A 19,768-nucleotide genomic window follows, 5' to 3' on the forward strand; every position below is an offset into this window, starting at 1 on the left:
TCAGAGTATCATCAGGGAGGTGGGAAAGGTACAGCAAAACAAAGGGCATGAAAGTCCCTATTCTTTTTGAGCTTCTAAGTCAGTCTTGGAAAGATAGTCACAAAGAGCAGATTACAGTAAGTAATGAAAGACGATCTAAACTCTGACCTTTCATATAAAACCTCCCTAACATGCAAAGATTCAGGCTGAGTCAGGAGGGTGAATGATACAGTCCAAGGATATGCTTTGTAACTCTGTCATCTCTAATTACTGCAGTGTGAGTTCAATGTTTCTGTTCAAAAAAAAAAGAAGAAACAAACAATTTTTTTATTTTCTATTTTCCCAAGCTAACTGGCATATCATCTTCCTTGGTCTGTTTACCCTCAGCAGAGAAAAACATGTTGGAGGCTGTGCATGAAGTGTATGACATTTTGATGGTTTGATCTGGCTGCTGTACAATGCAACTGGTTAAAGCAGAAGTGAAAACTCTTGAGTGCAGTGCTCTAACAAAGTAATCTCTATTGTGCCTGTAAATCAGTGTGCTTAGGTGTAGATGAGCATATTTGTGCATATGTATGGTCTTTATGATTTAAACAGCTTTTATTTTTCACATCTGAAAACTGACTCATGTATTTTGGATCTCTCTATGAAACTAAGTCCCCTTATGTGGCCCATTTCCCCTGTCATGATCTTAAAATTACACATGAACTTATAGAGCAGCTCAAGAGCAGTGCATGAACTCTAGATTTCACCACTGCTGATTTATCATTTTTATACAGTGTCTGCAGGTTAATCCCCTGACACACTGTTTAATTATAATGCTGCAGTGAATCAGAGTCATTTCGGTTGGAAAAGACCTTTAAGATCATCAAGCCCAACTAATTCTAAGAAATCTGGTGCTAAAGCATTGTCCCTTAGCACCTCATCTGTGAGTCTTTTAGACACCTCTAGGGATAGGGATTCAACTACCTTTCTTGGGAGCCTATTGCAGTGTTTGGTAACCCTTTCAGTAAAGAAGGTTCTTCCAATATCCAACCTATTTTTCCCTGGTGCAACTTGAGGCCATTTCCTCTCATCTTACTAGGTTTTACTTAGGAGAAAGGACCAATTCCCACCTCACTACAGCCTTCTTTTGGGTACTTGTAGAGAGCCATAATGTCTGTTCTTGGCCTCCTTTTCTCCAGACTGAACAACCTTGGTTGTCTCAGCCACTCCTTATAAGACCTGTTCTCCAGACAATTCACCAGCTTCTTTGCTCTTCTCTGGACTTGTTCCAGGACTTCATTGTCTTTATTGTAATGAGGAGCCCAAAACTGAATTCAAGGTGTGACATCACTAGTGTTGAGTGGCCATCATTACTCTTGCTGGCCACGCTGTTCCTGATACAGACCATGATGCTGTCGGTCTTCTTGGCCACCTGAGCACATTGATAGCTTATATTCAGCCAGCTGTTTATCAATGCCTTCAGGTCTTTCTCTGCTGGGTGGCTTTCCATCCACTCTCCCCCATGCTGTAGCCTTGCATGGGGTTATTTGCAGCCCAGCTGCAGGACCTGGAACTTGACCTTGTTGAATCTCATACACGTGTCCTTAACCCAACCCACTCTGGAGCCTTTCTACTGTCAAGCTGATCAACACTGTCTCTCGGCTTAGTGGCATCTGCTTTCTGTCAGCTGCTTCTGTGCAGAAAGTTAATAATAAATACAGGATGAAAACATTTCAGTCTACTGCATATTAACAGAGAGAAAGTAGTGAGTGATAGTCACCCATCGATGCCCACTTCTGCTCCTCTGCCTGGAGCCTTAAGCTACTGAGGAAGTTGAAAGTCTCCCTAAAAATCTAAAAACTTGTAGCATCTAAGAAGAGCAATTTCATGATACTTTAGCACTTTTTCAGCTGTGTCACCTACCATCAATCTGAAAGATACTTCAAGCAGTATTAAGCATGTTTGAATTAAACTAAATCCTAGTGTGAAATTCAGGACAATCTATTAAATGGTTAATGATGATCTAAGGCCTTCAGCATTTGCAGCTTTTTCCTCTTTAGTTTAGCTTATCTCTGAAATAAATGGCAGGCTTTTAGAATCTTACACTGGATCACTGAAGAGAGACACACTGATACACTGTTATTCATTAACAATATTAGCATCTGTTACTTGCATCATGGGCACTCATTAAAACGTATGTGGACAAAAATATTTAGGAAGAACTTAGCACACAGCTTGAATCTAGACCCACACAGGATTCTTCAGTGTGATACTTTTTATTGGATAATATTTTGGTTTGAATTCAGGCTTTGATTCTCGATATTAAATAACATTAGAGTGGATGTTCTAACTTTTTTTTATGCCTGTGTTAAATTTTTATATATAATAATTAATAAATTGGGATATATTATCTAAGTATTTGTATTTACACATATATATGTGTGTATGTATGTATATGTGTTTATGTATATATGTATGCCTGCATTAAAATGCAAATATCATAGAATGTCAGGGGCTGGATGTGGCTAAAGTAAAATATAATTAGAGTCGTATGAATTAAAATTAAGAACCATTCTTTATTTGTTTACAGGCGTAATCTGAAAGGCAAAAGGCAATATTGATTGCCATCTGCAATATGATGGTGGTGTGCACAACTGAAAACCAGAATCAATTACCATGCTGGTTTGCAACAGCTGACGCGGAGCTTCCATTTCAAGTAAGTAACCATCAATGCATCTTTCTGTCTCCTTTAAATTTGGCAGAGTCACAGAGCAGTTATCGCAAAAGTACCTTTTGCACTTGGCCCTTGTTTTCTGCTTAATAAGCATTCACCTGTTGATTGTTCTCTATCTCTTGCCCTAAGGTAGATTGTGATTCTAATATCCTAAAATTGAGAGGTGGGTGTCTTAGAGTCAACATTGTTGTTTACAAGAGGCTGTGGAAGTGTGAGCAGTGATGCTCTGTTTCATTTCGTAACAAATGACTTATGCTGGGACGTTTTAATAGCTTTGTATTACCTTCTGACATGAGATCCATTAAGATGTCACAGCTGCAGCTGTGTGCATATATTCTCTTTCACCTCACTTTGTGTTTTGAGGAGGGGAAGGATATTGGATAGCACTACCAGGATATGGGATGAGTTTGTTGCTATTGGCACACACGCAGGAGATGTTTCATTCGTTGCTTGATCTTCAGTCTATAGAGGTCACTAGAAAAACTTCTGTGGACTTAAGTGGAGCTGGATCAAGCTCTTAGAGACCTGAAAAATATTATTCAGTCCTTGTCAACAGCAATTTAAAAAAAATAAAATCAAGTGTGAGCTACAAAAGCCTGAACTACTTTTGTCTGCAAAGTAAATGTCTCCTTTCAACTTTTTAAAAACAGGAAGTATTCCAGCAACCACCTCCAACTAGGGAATAATAACAACAAAGGAGGTTTTTTTTCTTGATAGTATTTCCCCCCTGCTTTCTCTTCTTACTGTTTCTAATAGAACATTTTTTCCCATCCTCTTTACTTATGACTTGTCAGACTTTTCATCTTTCAGGCTCACCAACATGCCATTCAGTATTTTTTCACACTTTACAAAAGTCTATACTCCCATACCACACCAGCACTTCTTCCCAGTTGTTTGTGGGTTTTTTCCTATGACCTCTCTCCCGTCTGCTTCTACTGCTACTTATGTATGAAATTGACTGTCCTTTCTGTTTCAGTGGTTACACTAGGTCTCAGGAGTGAGATGTTTTTGAAACATTTAATTTTTCAAACAGAACTTCCACTCAACACTAAATCATTTCCCCAGACTATTACCAGATATAATAGTATCCTTTATTAGTAACCTGATGAAAACAATTTATCTAGAAACTGAGAAATATTAAGAGCAAATTCCTTCTTGTCTTGGCAAAATAAATAGGGTTTTGTTTCTATCTTAAGGTGTCAGACCTACCACTGTACCTATTAGCTACGAAAGGGAATTAGCTTCTCTTTGCTCTCGTTGCATTTGAGTTTACAGTAAAACATACTTATGTCTTCTGTTTAGTTTAGCCTAATTTCCAATGAAAACTTGATTTGTACCCTTAACCTGAGGAGTCTTCTCCAGTGTGCAATAGCTGCTTTGTCTTTCAGTGTCTAGGAAAATACTTGAATGCGTGTTACAGACCTGTAACTCAAGGGTAGTATACATAACAAATGAAGCCACAGTGTTTAGCTGCCTTGCTCTAGGACTTGCTTTGGTATGCAGAGATAATTGAAGCCAAGTTAACCTGGAAGACAGTCAAGAGATGATCTAGTGCCATTAAGTTTGGGTTCTTGCAGCCACAGACCATTTGCTTCCAAGGAAAAACAGCAAGACTTAAAAGCATACCATTACAAGATCAGCATGAAAATTTTGTTAAATCTCACAGCACATACACATGATGTGAAGGTTACCAAGATGCAGATTATCATTTTCTCTTAACATGCACAAACAGAGGCAGATGTATATATTTGTTCTGTAGGACTTTTTTCCTACACTAAGCAGAAAGGAGAGAAAAGGAGAATTTCCTTCTGCACCACAACTTGTAGCTTTCTGCATTTCCCGATGTGACACTAGGATAGATTATGTTGCTCCGGATCCTGTTTTGGGTTAGATTTGCACTCCAACAAATTGGAAATTTACCCTCCAGAGTAAATCTACCACACTCACTCAGAATTTTGGCAGTTAAGTGAAATTATATACACAAAAAGTAGACTAAATATAGAGGTATAAAAGGCTGTAACTATGTACAAGGTATATTTACCTATATTTACAGTTCCACAACACCACAATGACCCCTTGTACAATATTTCAGCATGCTCACTCTCTCCCCCAGGACACAAATTGGTCCAGAGGACCTGCTGTCTCTATCTTCTCCCCCACACTTCATACCTTACAAAAGCCATAACAGAAGAGAGTCAGTCATGCAATACAAGGTCAGGAACAGAGACTGAGCAGCCAGAAGCTAAGCAGAAGGCAGCCAGAGAGAGAAAGAGCAAACTTGTACTGCAAAATACAAGATATTTGTGGAATTATGATAATTATGATTCATGGAACTAGATAAACTTATCCTATTATTGTTCTGTGTCCAGTCCCCAGAATTGTTTCTCTTTTATATTCAAATTCTCTGGAAAATTCAGGCAGAGCCTTAAAACTATAACAGATGCCACGTTTCAAAACAGAAGTGTCTAACAGTAAGAGCCAGATTGATTAAATATTGTGCTCTTCTAGTGACAGAACGCTTCACAGTCACTGATTTATCAGTCTTCAGCAAGTATTAACATCTGCAGATTGTTGCCTAGCTGCAACAAAATTGAGTTTAGGTTTATGCTGGGTACCAGATGTGTACCATGGCCCATTCAAGAGTCTTGGCTCCTGCAGGATCCATATCGGTATCCTGTTAGAGTATGCTGCAGTTCCCTTCCATCATTGGCAGACAGGCTTTCCTTTCCACTTTTAAAACCAAGGCACACAGATATAGAAGAGGGAAAGAGGTGTGGGATTGCATTTCTGGACTCCTGCTTTAGATCCAAACTTAGATATAATCTTGGGGGTTCAAATCAGATGACAGAATTTATGTTGAGTATGATGGGAAATTGGATGGGTCTCAGCTACTCAGCCTTCCTGCATCTGTGATATCATTCTCTGTAATGTTCTAATAACGGAGAAGAATTTAAGCTACAGTGCAAAGAGTTTCCTACAGAAGAAACATCCTTCTTGTCAGCTTACCAGTTGGATATGCAAACAGGAAGGTGGAGTTCCTATAGATGCAAAAAGAATTAATTTTCTTCATTGAAATTCAACTTTTTAAGTCAAATGTTAAGATTCTGTTTCTATGTGGGGTTAGTCTTCACAAAGTAGAAGAAATAGCTATGGTCAAAGGTTTCCCAAACAGATTCTGCATGTGTATTTCAATACTGATCTGTACAAAATGCATTTGGTCATCTGTTGAAGTGAAAGACCTAATAGCATCAATATTTTGCAATAGCTGCAAATAGGACTAAAATGAAACCATGAGACCAGTTTTCAGTGGCAGAAAATGAATGTAGACATCCATAATGTATCAGCTAATGTGTTAATCTTCTTTTTAACATAGAATCATAGATAAGAATCATAGAATTGTCAGGGCTGGAAGGGACATCAAGGATCCATTGGCGAGAACACCTCACACTAGATCATCTTGTTCAGAGCCACATCGAGCCTGGCCTTAAAGACCTCCAGGGATGGGACTTCTACCACCTCCCTGGGTAACTTGTTCCTGTGTCTCACCACCCTCATGGTGAAGAACTTCTTCCTAATATCCAATCTGAACATACCCACTTCTAGTTTTGCTCCAGAGCCTGTATGTGTACTCTTGTGCGTAGGTATCTTTCTTGCTAGGTATCAGCATTCATAAACTCTCTGAAAGGAAACAAAAAAATAAGAAAAGAAATCACTATAAGCAATGCTTTGGGTGCCAGTGATAGAAATTGGGCATACTTACAATAAAAAGATATTTAGAGACTATGCATCAGTGCAGTGCTTATATTTTCTTCTTCCAAAAATAGCTGTATGTAGCCTTAGATTAATGGAAATGTGGGGGGAAAAAAACAACCACCTTTAATTTTATGCAGACAGTATTTCAGAAAATAGCAAAGCAATTGATGTAGTATCTAATGAACTACAGAGTACAATCTTAGTTACTTTTATCTTTCTATACACAGGAGGAATTACCAAAACTATTCCACTACTTTCAGATAAGTCTCTACCTAAAATGATTCAGCAGTGCAATGTGTAACCATCTTATGAAACTCATTCAACACTCTTGTCCCTGGACACAAAATGAATTTCAATCATGTAGATAGAATGAATTCATTTTTAACTGTTGTCATGATTACAGGGCTAGCTGCACAGCTGTTGTCCTTTTGGTCTCTCTTAAGTGCATCCACTGAAGTACCAATTTTCAGGCTTTTACCACTCCTAAACCAGAAATTATCTTAAACACAGTGCGTGGATGTCTATTGTACTTACTCATACAGAGAAGCCTGTAAGCAACAATGACCACAGTGATCAGTCAACTTTTTGTGACCAAATAATATTTAAGTGAAGAAAGAATGCACATAAAAATTACTTTAAAGACGGATAAAGCACACAAGACTCTTCAAGTTGTTGATTCTTTTGTAGTGGACCAGAATTTTTAAATACCATATTCAGAACCTTTGTGGGTGGGTCTCTATATTTCTATTTATCATATGTTTGAGAAAATATCAATATAAATATCAGTAGTGCCTTTGTTTCCACTGTTCTGGGACAACAGGTAGAAAAACTTAGCTGATTTCTTAAGTTTCTTACTCCTTTGTTTGAACAAATCAATTTATTTGAAGGCTGGGTTACCTCACCAATATTGAGGGTTTTTTCTTGTTAGCTTCCATACCTCTCAAATTACACCACTTCAAAAATTTGACAAGTAGATGGATATCATAGGTTTACAAAGTACAGACTTAATTCCATGCCAGCTGTACTCCTGAATGTAGGTCATATTCTTCAGTATGATTTAGCTGGATCCCAAAATGGTTGTTTTTGTCAGGATAGCTGGTAAATATTGAAATCTTAATACTGTGTTGTAGATTATTCCTCTAGAACCCTTTACTGCTCTTTCAGCATATCTTACTGCCATGTTCTAGACAACATGGATAGAAATTGATGCAGCTGCATGCATTTTAAAGTATCACTGGGAGTTGGCTGGTTGTTTTTAATTTCCTAATCCTCTAAAGACTTAACTTTCTCCTTTATGGCCTTGAACTTATAAGTATGTGGGACTACAGTGTAAATATATTTAAGCATGGGAATTTTTGTTCCTATAGGTGGGCCTTGTTTTTAATCTGATACAAGATAGAAACTTCTATTATTCTATATCCTGATGAAAGCACTAATCAGAAGCATTCAAGCAAAGAATGAGATATTGTTTAGCTAAATCTATTTTCATGTCTCTTGATTCTGTCATGTTTAGCAGTTAAATTATCAAAGCTATTTACTTATTAGCAAAGATTTCTCTCCTCATTAGTGGTCTCATCCACTTCTGTGAGTTGGAAAGGAAAGCATAATAGTGAATGACTTTAGGCTGTGATGTTCAAAAGAGCAAGATTAGGGTTTGACTGCAAGATCGAACAGAAAGAGGTGCTGGGCTGAGAAACATAGTGTATTACCTGAAAACATCAAGAGTACAAAAGCAGAGAGCAGAGAGTCATAGAATCATAGTACCATAGTGTCTCAGAATCATTTAGGTTGGTAAAGACCTTTAAGGTCATTGATTCAAACCGGAAGTCCATGCTTGACCCAATAAAGGCTGGATAAAAGATGCATCCACCATGAGGGAAGCATTTATTTTGTGGTTTCTGAGTTTTCTGAATATATTAACAGTGACCATGAGTCACCTGCATAATTTACCAGTCAGCGTGTGTCGTTTGCCACTACTGTGCTCATTAGAGCATGACTCTGACTGCAGTCATAGCAGAGACCTTGTCTTTTCAGCTACAGTGTCATAGTTTCATTCCTTGCAGTATTTCATTGTTAAGCCTTGGTATCAATCAAGTTGATAGCTATTAAAACCCTTAAAGATCACAACGTGGTAGATACTTGCTTCTAAAATGCACTTGACAACGTTCTATTGTCACAAAGGGGTAGAGGGGACATGGGGAGGAGGGTGTGTGAGGATGTGTGTGCACATGTTTGCACAGCAAAGTTAAAAAGGGATGAGTTTCCAGCTGTCCTTTATGTATCAGAGCCAAAAGAGCAGAAGGGCGAGGGAAAATCTCAGTACTACTCAGTATTCAGTATTTTGAGAAAGGATTTTGCACCCTGTTTAAATGGCCAATTAGATAGAAATTAATGGAAGAAGTTACTGACTCGCATTTATGGTAATTAAATTACATGAATCAGTCAGTGGCTATCGAAGATGGGAAGAGTTTTTCTCTACAATCCTCTTTCTTCACTCTTTTAGCATATTTGCAGATTAGGGGATGACAGTTTTGCTCTTACTTATTCCCCCAGAATTTCTGTTCAATTAGGCTGTGGGTAAAAGGTGACTGAATGTCATCATTACTGCAAATAGGCAAACACAAGGGAGTGAACTAAAGGCAAAGTTTCAACCGTAATACAAGAAGTTGGACTGAACTTGTCACAAATGTGTATCTACTTGGAATGATGCTACCCTCATCTTTTTTATCATTAAAATGAAGTAAAAACACATGAACTAATAAAAATGCTTTGCACAGTTTAGGTGCTGTGCAAATATGTGTAGCCATGAACTTGGACAAAAGAGTCAGATCAAAAGCCATGCCAAAATTATGACAAGAATTAGAAATTACTCTCTCTGACTTCCCTCTTCCTCTTCATAGTTCCAGCCAAACTCACATCCACTCCTCAGTCATACAGAATTATGCAGTCTGTCTCCATCCAGTCATCCTCTTTGGCAGTGCAGCAGCTCATAACTGTAATCATGAGAAAATTAAATCTTCTTTACTGAACCTTTAGACTGTGTGCTCCACAATAACCAATAAAACAAAGGGCAGTACACCTTTGTGGCAATATATATAGAGAGAGATAGATACATGATTTGGGAATTGCTGCTGGCAGCTTTATCATTCTACAAAATCTTTTAGGGCACTGTGATTTTCTGTTTATTGATCTAAAAACTTTTTCTGTTATACACACACAAAATGTATTTTTTTCTCTGTAATAGTGTGCAATCCAGGAGAAGGCTCTTTACCAGTCGTACTTGGTTACTTTCTTCAGACTGCTCACAAACTTCTGATTCAAAGTTGCAGAAAGTTTCTGGAATTTTCATATCGTGTAACTCCCAAAATTTCCCAAGTAGTAGCCCCTGCAAAAATTCTGTGTCAAAGGGTAGGACTAACAGAAATCAGCATCTACAGAACCCAGATACAGTACTTTCAAATTTGCTTTCTTTGTGCAATAGAAATGTAGAACAGCCACTGAATTTTTAAAGTCATTTGTAGATCTTAATCACAGAATCAACCAGGTTGGAAAAGACCTTCATGATCATCAAGTCCAAGCTATTGCCTAACACCATCTAATCAACTAAAAACATGGCACCAAGAGCCACATCCAGTATTTTTTTTTAAACACTTCCAGGAATGGGGACTCCACCACCTCCCTGGGCAACAGAGTGATAGATAAATAAAATTTTATTATACTCTTCAACAGGTTCAAAGAGTTCATGTCAGTAGTTTCTGTGTGATTCTTCCTGTGAGGAAAGCATTAGACAGGTCCTGTATTTAAAAATATTAAAAATCAAAGTTTTCTTATCTATTTAAAGTGGGGGGTTTTGTGGTTTGGGGGTTTAGGTTTTTGTGGATGAGGAGGTGGTGCTATTATTTTGTCCTTTGCTGGACTTGGAAAGGGTCACTCCAAAGGATCAGTCGGCTTTAAACCTCGAGTATGTGTTACTTTTTGTTTTGTTTTTGTTTATTTCTTTCCTATTTAGTGCTTCATTTGGAATTGATGCTGCTTGCTTAGATGACTCTAAAGCTACAGTTAGAAAATACCCAAATACAAAATAGATGCATGAGTGCATTTTGGGAAGGTGGTATTATGGATGGAGAGCTGTCATCACATCCTTCACAATTACATTATCATGTACTCCTGCGGTGTACACCTGTGGCTTGTTGGCAAGGCATTTAATTCTAAGGACTGTTGAACACCATGCATTTTCATACTGAATCACTGTAAAGTTATTTAACACAGGTGTTTCTGTAATTGTGATACATTGGGAGATTCATGGTGCTCAGTAGCCTTCAAAATTACACCCTCCACCTGGGTGGTGAAGTAGTTTAGCGGCACCTCACTGATGTCAGTAATAAGCTCTCTTTTGTTAAAGGTGGATATCTGTGTGCTTTATGCTGAGCCACGGTTCAAGCATGTGATGATGACATTGCTCAGGTTTGCTGTTTTAAAATAATATCCCAACTGTTTGTTGGTCCAGTAGCTAGGAGCTACAAGATCAGCCTTTCATTTTCTTTTTGAGAGGTGTTACCAATCCTTCTGGCTGTGAACTTTAAGAAGTCAAACAAATTTTACCACATTCAGGAAGTATTGTATCATAAGACACTGAGGTGACTTTAATTCTCTATAATAATAGAGATTTGGACATGTATACAGCTATGGATTATAAAAGTATCATCAGCACTGTGGCTGGAGGTGCTTGTGATGGCTAAATGTCACTTTTTAGAGTGTGAGGGTTTTTAAAACATAAACATGAAACTCCACTTCTGTTGTGAAATGTCTGTATTTGAAATGCCAGCAGGAGCTCAGCCAGAGAATCAGCTTTGTAAAGGTGAGAAAAAGTCTGCTTCTCCTGAAGTCCACCAGGCATTAAGGAGTGGCCAGTTCAGCTTGCTTAACAGAATCACAGAATCATATAATCACCAGGTTGGAAGAGACCTCCAAGCTCATCCAGTCCAACCTAGCACCCAGCCCTATCCAGTCAACCAGACCATAGCACTAGGTGCCTCATCCAGGCTTTGCTTGAACACCTCCAGGGACGGTGACTCCACCACCTCCCTGGGCAGCCCATTCCAGTGGCAAATCATTCTCTCTGTGAAGAACTTCCTCCTAACATCCAGCCTAGACCTCCCCCAGCACAACTTGAGACTGTGTCCCCTTCTTCTGTTGCTGGTTGCCTAGAAGAGACCAACCCTCACCTGGCTACAGCCTCCCTTCAGATAGTTGTCAACAGCAATGAGGTCACCCTTGAGCCTTCTCCGCTGCAGGCTGCACACCCCCAGCTCCCTCAGCCTCTCCTGATAGAGTTTGTGTTCCAGACCCCTCATCAGCTTTGTTGCCCTTCTCTGGACATGTTCTAGTATCTCAACATCCCTCTTGAATTGAGGCGCCCAGAACTGGACACAGTACTCAATGTGTGGCCTGACCAGTATTGAGTACAGGGGAAGAATAACCTCCCTTGTCCTACTGGCCACACTGTTTCTGATCCAGGCCAGGATGCCATTGGCTTTCTTGGCCACCTGTGCACACTGCTGGCTCATATTCAGCCTACTGTCTACCCCCCAGGTCTCTTTCTTCCTGGTCACCTATACCTTGTTTCTCTGTGCTAATGTGCTAGATTCTATGTTTGGAAACTTTTCTGACCTAAGTTTTACTTCTCTCAGTTATGTAGCTTTTGCTTGGTACTGATACTGGAAAGGACAACTTGAATTATGAATTCCAGTATGTACCATTCAGCCACTGGCAATTGGTTTTGGTAACTCTTCACAGTATCTGAATGGATTTTGGAGGGAGTAGTAAAACTGACATCTGATAAGCCAATTATTTGAAAAAAATGTTTGAGAGATTAGTTCATTTCTTCCTTTTATTTTCTCTTTCTTTTCTTTTCTTTTTTTTTTTTTTCCACTTGGCCCTATTCATAGAAACAGTCAACCCCAAAACTTTCTCAAGAGGTTGAAATGCTGCAAGTTTGGCAAATTCTGTTTTACAAAGCAGTAGACCACACAGTGGCCTGATGAGGTTCAGCAAGAGCAGCTGCTGGGACAATACAAAAAGATGAAGCTAGGCTGTTCTGTTCTCAAAGGTCCACAGTAGAAGGACAGACAAGAGACACAAGCTGGAACATGAGAAAACTTGACTAAAGGAAAAAGTTGTTGTAACAGTGGCCAAATGGGTGGGGCTGGTGGCCAAAGAGTCTGTAGGATATTGGCTCTTGGAGTGACTTAAACTCGAATTGACACTAGTACTTGAGTGTGAGTAGCCAGCCTTGAGTTGGAAGTTGGACTGGATGGTCTTTGGAGGTCTCTTCCAACCCACTTTATGAGTCTTTAGAAAATTCTGAATACAAACTTGTATTCTATGAAAAATGATGATAGGGGAAATTGCTCTCAAAGTGACAATGATTTTGATTTGCTTTTATTCTGTTGCAAAATTTATCTAGACTGTATTTTACAGTCAGTAGAAAATATACCGTAATTCTCTTGTGCAGGATGCATCTCTTTTGACTCCCAGATAGTGTGAAATCTTTATAGCATTAAGGTTTGCAAAGGTCTTCCAGAATGCTGACCATCTGGGAACTAGTTTCTATGTAGAATGTATTTGTTTAAATACCTCATGTGTTGGGCTTTCTTTTTATAGTGCTTTACCAAATAAAAGATAAACAGAATATTAAGAAATTGAAAATTAGGAGGGAAAATTTAAAAAGAGAAGGCTTGTCTGTCTAGTGTTTAGTGATATCTCTGGAGATATTCAAGACCCACCAGGGTACATGCCTGTGTGATCACCTGTTCCTGCTCTGGTTGGGGGGACGTTAGACTGGATGATCTTTTGAGGTCCTTTCTAGCCCCTAATCTTCTGTGCTTCTGTGATTTTATTAACTATACTCACAGGCAGCAGCAGCCACAGTGAGGAAGCTGAGTGGTAAATTAATTGTAAAATACAGAGCTGTAGTCAAAAATGTTAAACAGAAGAGCAAAAACCAAAAATCCTAAACCAATACTGCACTAGATTCTATGGTCCTGCTCTGGCAGAGGGCTTGGACTTGATGATCTCCAGACATCCCTTCCAACCCCAAACATCCTGTGATCCTGTGAGTACCAAACACCTTTCTAGGCCTTTTGGGACAGGGAGAGAAAAACACCAAGGCAAGGAGTGCATTTTTCAGGGGAGTGATAATTATCACAGATATCACAGAAGCATTCCATTTAGAAACACTCTTAGGATCACCAAGTCCAACCAATAACCCTACTCTACAAGGCTCACCCGAAACCGTATCCCCAAGCATCACATTCAAATGACTTTTAAACACCTACCTCATCAGCCCATTCCAATGTCTGACCACTGTTTCCATGAAATTTTTTTTTCACTAATGTCCAGTCACAGCTTGAGGCCATTCCCTCTTCTTCTATCACTATTTATATGTGAGAAGAGACCAGCACCAACCTCTCTACCATATCCTTTCAGGTAGCTGTAGACAGTGATGAGGTCTGTTACAGAGTATTTGTTCAAGTCTTTAAGAGTTTAAGTTGTTTGCATTAATGTTTATAAATATGAAAGAGGTGAGTGCCAGGAGGGTGGAGCCAGCCTCTTCTCAGTGATGCCCAGTTACAGGACAAGGGGCAATGGGTGGAAGTTGAGGCATAGGAGGTTCCATGTGAACCTGAAGAGGAATTTTTTCCCGGTGAGGGTGACAGAGCCTGGAACTAGCTGCCCAGGGAGGTTGTGGAGTCTCCCTCTCTGGAGATATTCAAGAACCATCTGGATGTGTTCCAGTGTATCTGCTCTAGGTGATCCTGCTCTGACAGGGGGGATGGACCACATGATCTTTCAAGGTCCCTCTCAGTCCCTGACACTTTATGATTCTATGTGTCCATGAGCATAGTCCTGTAAGAAAAGAATTAATCTCAATGTAGTTCAGCTGAAGAGCTAAAGTTTCAGCAAGGAACAATGGGTACATTCTTACAGCACACCATCCAGTTGCTTTTCCAATCCATCCAGCCTGTTAAAACAAAACAAAACACAGTCCTGACTCCTGAGCCTCCTCTGGTGTTTTAACAATAAAAGCAAATCATGCATACCCAAATCAAAGCTAAGTACAGCTAAGGACAAACTCCTTGGTGAAATGTACATCTTGCCAAAGAGGTTTTCTTAAGCCTGCAGGACTTTTTAATTTCTTCTCAGTTTTCATGGTGCAAAATTAAAAGTTCCAGTTGGATTCACATCCCCACACCTTTTCCAGTGTTTCTATCTGTTAAAAGATGTAACAACTCAGTGCTGGGATGTTTGTAGCTGCAAAAAGTAAACAAGCAGATTCTCCACTCTGCTCTTCAGGCTCTTAGCAACTGGCTAGTTACATATGCATGCGCAAGATAAATGGATCAAAATTGAAGAAAACAATTATTAAGGAAGTTTATAGCTTCACCTGAGTCCATCAGCAAATTGGTACTATAGCATTCTAGTAATACCCTAAGGTTTTGAGCACTTTATTTTGGTGAGTAATCTGATTCTGACCAGATACCTCGAAACACCTCAACACCACACAATTTCTGATTTCATTATAAACCTCATCAGTTTGTTGAATATCTCTTTCCAGTAAACTCTGTATGCAGTAACAGTAGTATTGAATCAATACATCTTTTGATGACCATACACTTTTCACTGAAAATTGTAACTCTGCTTCAGTTTTGTGTGTGTGCTATGACTTAAGTAGAAAGCATTCAAATTTTCTTTGGTGAGTTTTAAGTGTTTTTAATATATGCATATTGAAGTCACAAAGAATTGAGGTGATAATTATATCCCTTACTTGCATGCTGACTTCAGTAGCATAGACTCTTATATTTTCTGGCCTATGTTTCATGGAAAATAAGGCACATTCCTCAACTGCCATGAACCCTATGTCATTCCAGTGACTTCATTTGAATGAGGACTTAAAGAAACAACCAAACAAAACACAAAACCAATTTGATAAAAAATACTTCCTCTTATGTTATTTAATTTCCATTGTATACACTACAACAGACGCCACTTTGGACTCTTATATGACTTACATAGTTGTGGTAGTTTGGAAGTTTCCTACCCCCCCCCCCCCCCCCCCCCAAAATATTCACCAGACTAACTCAGGTGGCTGGAAATTAAGGAATGAAGCTGTATTTACAGCTTGGCACAGTTTACAAGCATATATATAGGGATATTTACAGCTATATACAATTATATGCAAGTTAAAAGTAATACAGAAATACAAAACCTCTCCTGAACACCCAGGAGGGCTTCCAAACTAACTCCCCTCTTTCTTTCCACCCCTCCTCCCTTATTTCACAATCTCTTATGTGCAAAGGGTGAGAAACATGAAGCCAGATAAGAAGTTAGAAGCAAAATGATTAGAGTTACTCAGGTTCAGGCAGAGATAGTTAATGCATCAGTAGCAGCCAGAAACACTCCTGATTGACTTCTGTTTGTTTCTTGTTTATGTATCTCTCAGCAGAACAAATGAGTGATACAGACATCACTATTGTTTTCTTTTCACAGCCCACAATCTAATTTCCCTCATTAAAATATTCCAATTAGCCTCAAGACAGCACAATAATATTTTAGTCATCTCGGCACATAGGAAGGAAATACAATTTAGAAGAAATGAACCCCCTCCTCAACTTCCAAATCTAACTAAGAAATAGCATAATTATAGAGGTATTCTCCCTTGCTGTAGATGGGGAAATCAGTATTAACACTACAGCCAAAACAAAGTAGGAGTAACACCATGAGTTATTAAACAACCACTGATTCTTTTTTCTTATGGCAAAAGTACAATTTATCCAAGCAATAATTCAAAGAATTTAAGTCTTTTTTCTTCTCCTCATAAATTGATGTTAATGATGCTACATGTTTATTTCTGCAGTGTGAGTATTGTTGTTCATGGGTAGAGGAATGAAGCTGCATTAATGGTTGGACTCAATGATCTTAGAGGTCTTTTCCAACCAAAGCAATTGTGTTGACAGAATGAGGGGAAGCAGTCTCAAGCAGAGCCAGGGGAGGTTTAGGCTGGATATTAGGAAGAAGTTCTTTGCAGAACAAGCGATCTGCCATTGGAATGGGCTGCCCAGGGAGGTCGTGTTCCTGGAAGTGTTTAAAAAGAGACTGAATGTGGCACTTGGTGCCATGATTTAGTTAATTAGATAATGTTGGGTGATAGGTTGGACTTGACGATCTCAAAGGTCTTTTCCAACCTGAAACTGTATTTCTATGATTCTAATTCCACCTAAAAGCTTATTGCCTTGAAGTCATATCTAGTAAGAAATAACAAATGTGTGGGTTTTTTTATCATGTAAAAGGAAGGGGGGAAAGTATATTCGTTATGAACTGCTGCTTTGGTGTGAAAGGGTATTGGAACTGAAAACAGTAGTAACATGTGTAGCCTAGGTCAGAGTAGTGCAGTCCTTTGAGCTTTAACTATGCTGAATTTACTCCTCTTTTCCATCTCCCCACAAAAATTAGAAAATGCCTTATATTACCTCAAAGAAGCAATGGGGTTAGCTATAAGATACCGAATTCAAATGTTCCCTAATGCACCTGAATTCAGCCAGGTCGCCAGAATTCTGCAGGAAAGAATTTCCTAATTCTTTATACTTTCTGAGCTGATTCATTGACTCCTCCTTAAAAGCTGACAGGTTAAACAGGAATAATACTGAAGCAAGTAGAAAAGAAATTTTTATGCATCAACATAACTAAGAGAAGAGTCAGATTTACAACCCTAATCCAGATGTACCTGGCAAGGAGTGAGGTTACTTTGGGAAAGATTCTTAGACTCATGATGTAGTCATGACACCTTGTAACTGCCTCCAAAGTAAAACCAGGGAAACTGAGAAGTGCAAAGCAGCTTCGTAGTCATTGTATGATTTACAAATGGAAAGTTGGGTACTGTCTTTGAATTTCTGTTGCCTTCCAGAATCTGTTAGAATTTTAAAATATTTTATGCATTTGTGAAACTTCCAACTGCAGCTAGAAAATAAAGAATAAGCCTTTGCTTATGGTATTAAATGAGCAAGGCTTGATTTTTTTTTTTTGGTCAGAAGAAATTCATTACAATTTGTCAGAGGCAAGGAAATTCATCCTCTGTAATTCCACTAAGCAAATTCAGTCAAAGTTGATGTTTAGTGTAAGTATGCTTTGAGTTGCTCTTTTATCTCACTTTTGGTTTGCATGATGATGACCAGGATAACGCTTAAATTTTTTTGCATCCATTTTTTCAGGGCAGTTTTAGCTGATTTTTGTTGGTTTGTTATAGAACTAAATCATTAATAGTGGAATAAGAAATCATAGAGTCATTCTAGAATGGTTTCAGTTGGAAGGGACCTTAATGATCATCTAATTCCAACCCTTCTGCTATGGGCAGGGACACCTAGTGATCAGGTTACTCAAGACCCATTCCAACCCATTTTTGAACACTGTCAGGGTTGGAACCTCCAGAACTTCTCTGGGCAACCCATTCCAGTGCCTCATCTTCCTCGTGGTGAATAATTGCTCCCTAATGTCTAACCTAAATCTAGCTTCCTCCAGTTGCTGCTTGTCTTATCATTACATACCTTTGTAAACCACCTCTCACAGTACTGAGTAGCAGCAAACTCTGTATTTTGAGCATAACATTTATTTAGGGACCTAACAGCATTCAATTTAAGAATGTGGATCCAAATGATCCATTGGTCAAGGCATACCAGTCAAGAGATTTGGATCTGACAAAATCATTATGTGAATATTCTGAGTAGCATTGCCACCCTTCAGAATGCTGTGCCAACCCTTGGCTTACCTACTGCAACCCTGATGGTATCTCCTTTTTCTATCAATTCTAGTTTAAAGCTTTATTGATCAGCCATGACAGCTTATATCTGAAGGCTTGTTTTTTGCCCATCAGGACAGGTGAATCCCATCAGGCTCCAGCATACTTTGTCTCTTGACAGAGTCATCCATCATATCCTTCAATATCATCCACCACAGTAATGGATCCTGATAACTTCATGTCATGGGTTAAGTTGAATATTTGCTGCTGTTATTCATACCATGGTGACACCATGACAGCTTCAAAATGAAAATGCTGGCCAGAAAAAGGTATTATGGGGCTTGAAGTTCAGGTTGCAACATGAGAGGCTTCCTGTTCCAGGGGTTTTTGGGTGTTGGCTATTTTCCACTGACATGGCAGCAGGACAGGGAGGCATGGGGGAGTAGCTCCTGGCTTGGGCTTTTGGCTCACTTGCTGCTTCTTGCTGCTGCTTTCTGCTGTGCTTTTTCTGCAACTCGGCTAAGGTAATTGTGCATATTATTATTATCATAATCTCATTTATTCGGTAAATTCTTATTTTGTCTCAACCCAGAGGGGTTGTTTTGTGTGTGTTATTTTCCCCTCACTTCAGTGCTGCAGGGAAAAGGCTGCTTAACCCCTTTAGGTACGCTTTAACCTGTTAACAGTTCAGCTTCCTCATACAATGGTAAAACTTCAGCAGAAAGAATTATAGCTGGGCAAGAGAGCTAAAAATGCTTTGCATTTCAGTTGATATGCTGGGCTGAGGCACTGGAGAATACGTTAGTCTTTTGCATTTGACAAAGTAAGAAACTCCCAGTACATAACTAAAACTATGTTCTCTGTGGGTGAAATCATGTCACCTGCAGAGATGCATGGTATTTGCAGTGACTTAAAGTGCAACCCAGACTTTGGGTTTTTCATGGTGGAGAGGGCAAATTATTAAATAATTAGATTTTTACCAACTTATTTGCAAGGAGACAACTGAAAGCAGGGAGCCATCCTCACATCACCCAGTTACAGCAAAGGTCAGCTGAAGTTTGCTTCTGTTATTTGAGCAGTGTTTGGCATTCTCTCCTTACCTGCTCTCTGCTCCACAAATCATCACACACGGAAAGGTCAGGAACAGAGTGAAGGGAAGGTACTAGCTAAATAAGGATCAAAAGATTCCTTTCCTCCTAGAAATTATCAGAGCAGAAAGGAAATTTCTAGAATCCTTTTGGGATAGGAAAAAAAGACCTGAGATAGTTGAAATGTTTGGATGACACACTGTACAATTCAGCTGGTTGAATTCAGCTCACATCCTTGCATAAATAAAGGAATTAACTTTGTGTAAAGCTGTCCAAAGCCACAGACTTGTTACAGCTGACTTTTTTTCCCCTTCTTTTAATCTGTGCTTATTTCAACTTACAGCATGTGGATTTTTCCTCCTTGATCTCTTTTCCTTTATCCAACCTAACCTTTACTCGTCTGCTTGAACATGGGAAAGGACAGAGGTGAATTGAAAA

General features: G+C 39.0%; 1 long non-coding RNA gene across 4 annotated transcripts in view; it reads left to right on the top strand.

Annotated features, from left to right (window-relative positions):
• The window catches only part of LOC135184767 (uncharacterized), a 353,179-nt gene that overhangs the window by 152,953 nt on the left and 180,458 nt on the right, over positions 1-19,768 (top strand). For all 4 annotated transcript variants that reach the window (XR_010306160.1, XR_010306157.1, XR_010306158.1 and 1 more), the window contains one exon: positions 2,555-2,680. This is a non-coding gene — a long non-coding RNA (uncharacterized LOC135184767). The remainder of the gene's footprint in view (positions 1-2,554; positions 2,681-19,768) is intronic.

The sequence above is a fragment of the Pogoniulus pusillus genome, chromosome 21 (genome assembly GCF_015220805.1).
Source record: "Pogoniulus pusillus isolate bPogPus1 chromosome 21, bPogPus1.pri, whole genome shotgun sequence".
Taxonomy (NCBI): Eukaryota; Metazoa; Chordata; class Aves; order Piciformes; family Lybiidae; genus Pogoniulus; species Pogoniulus pusillus.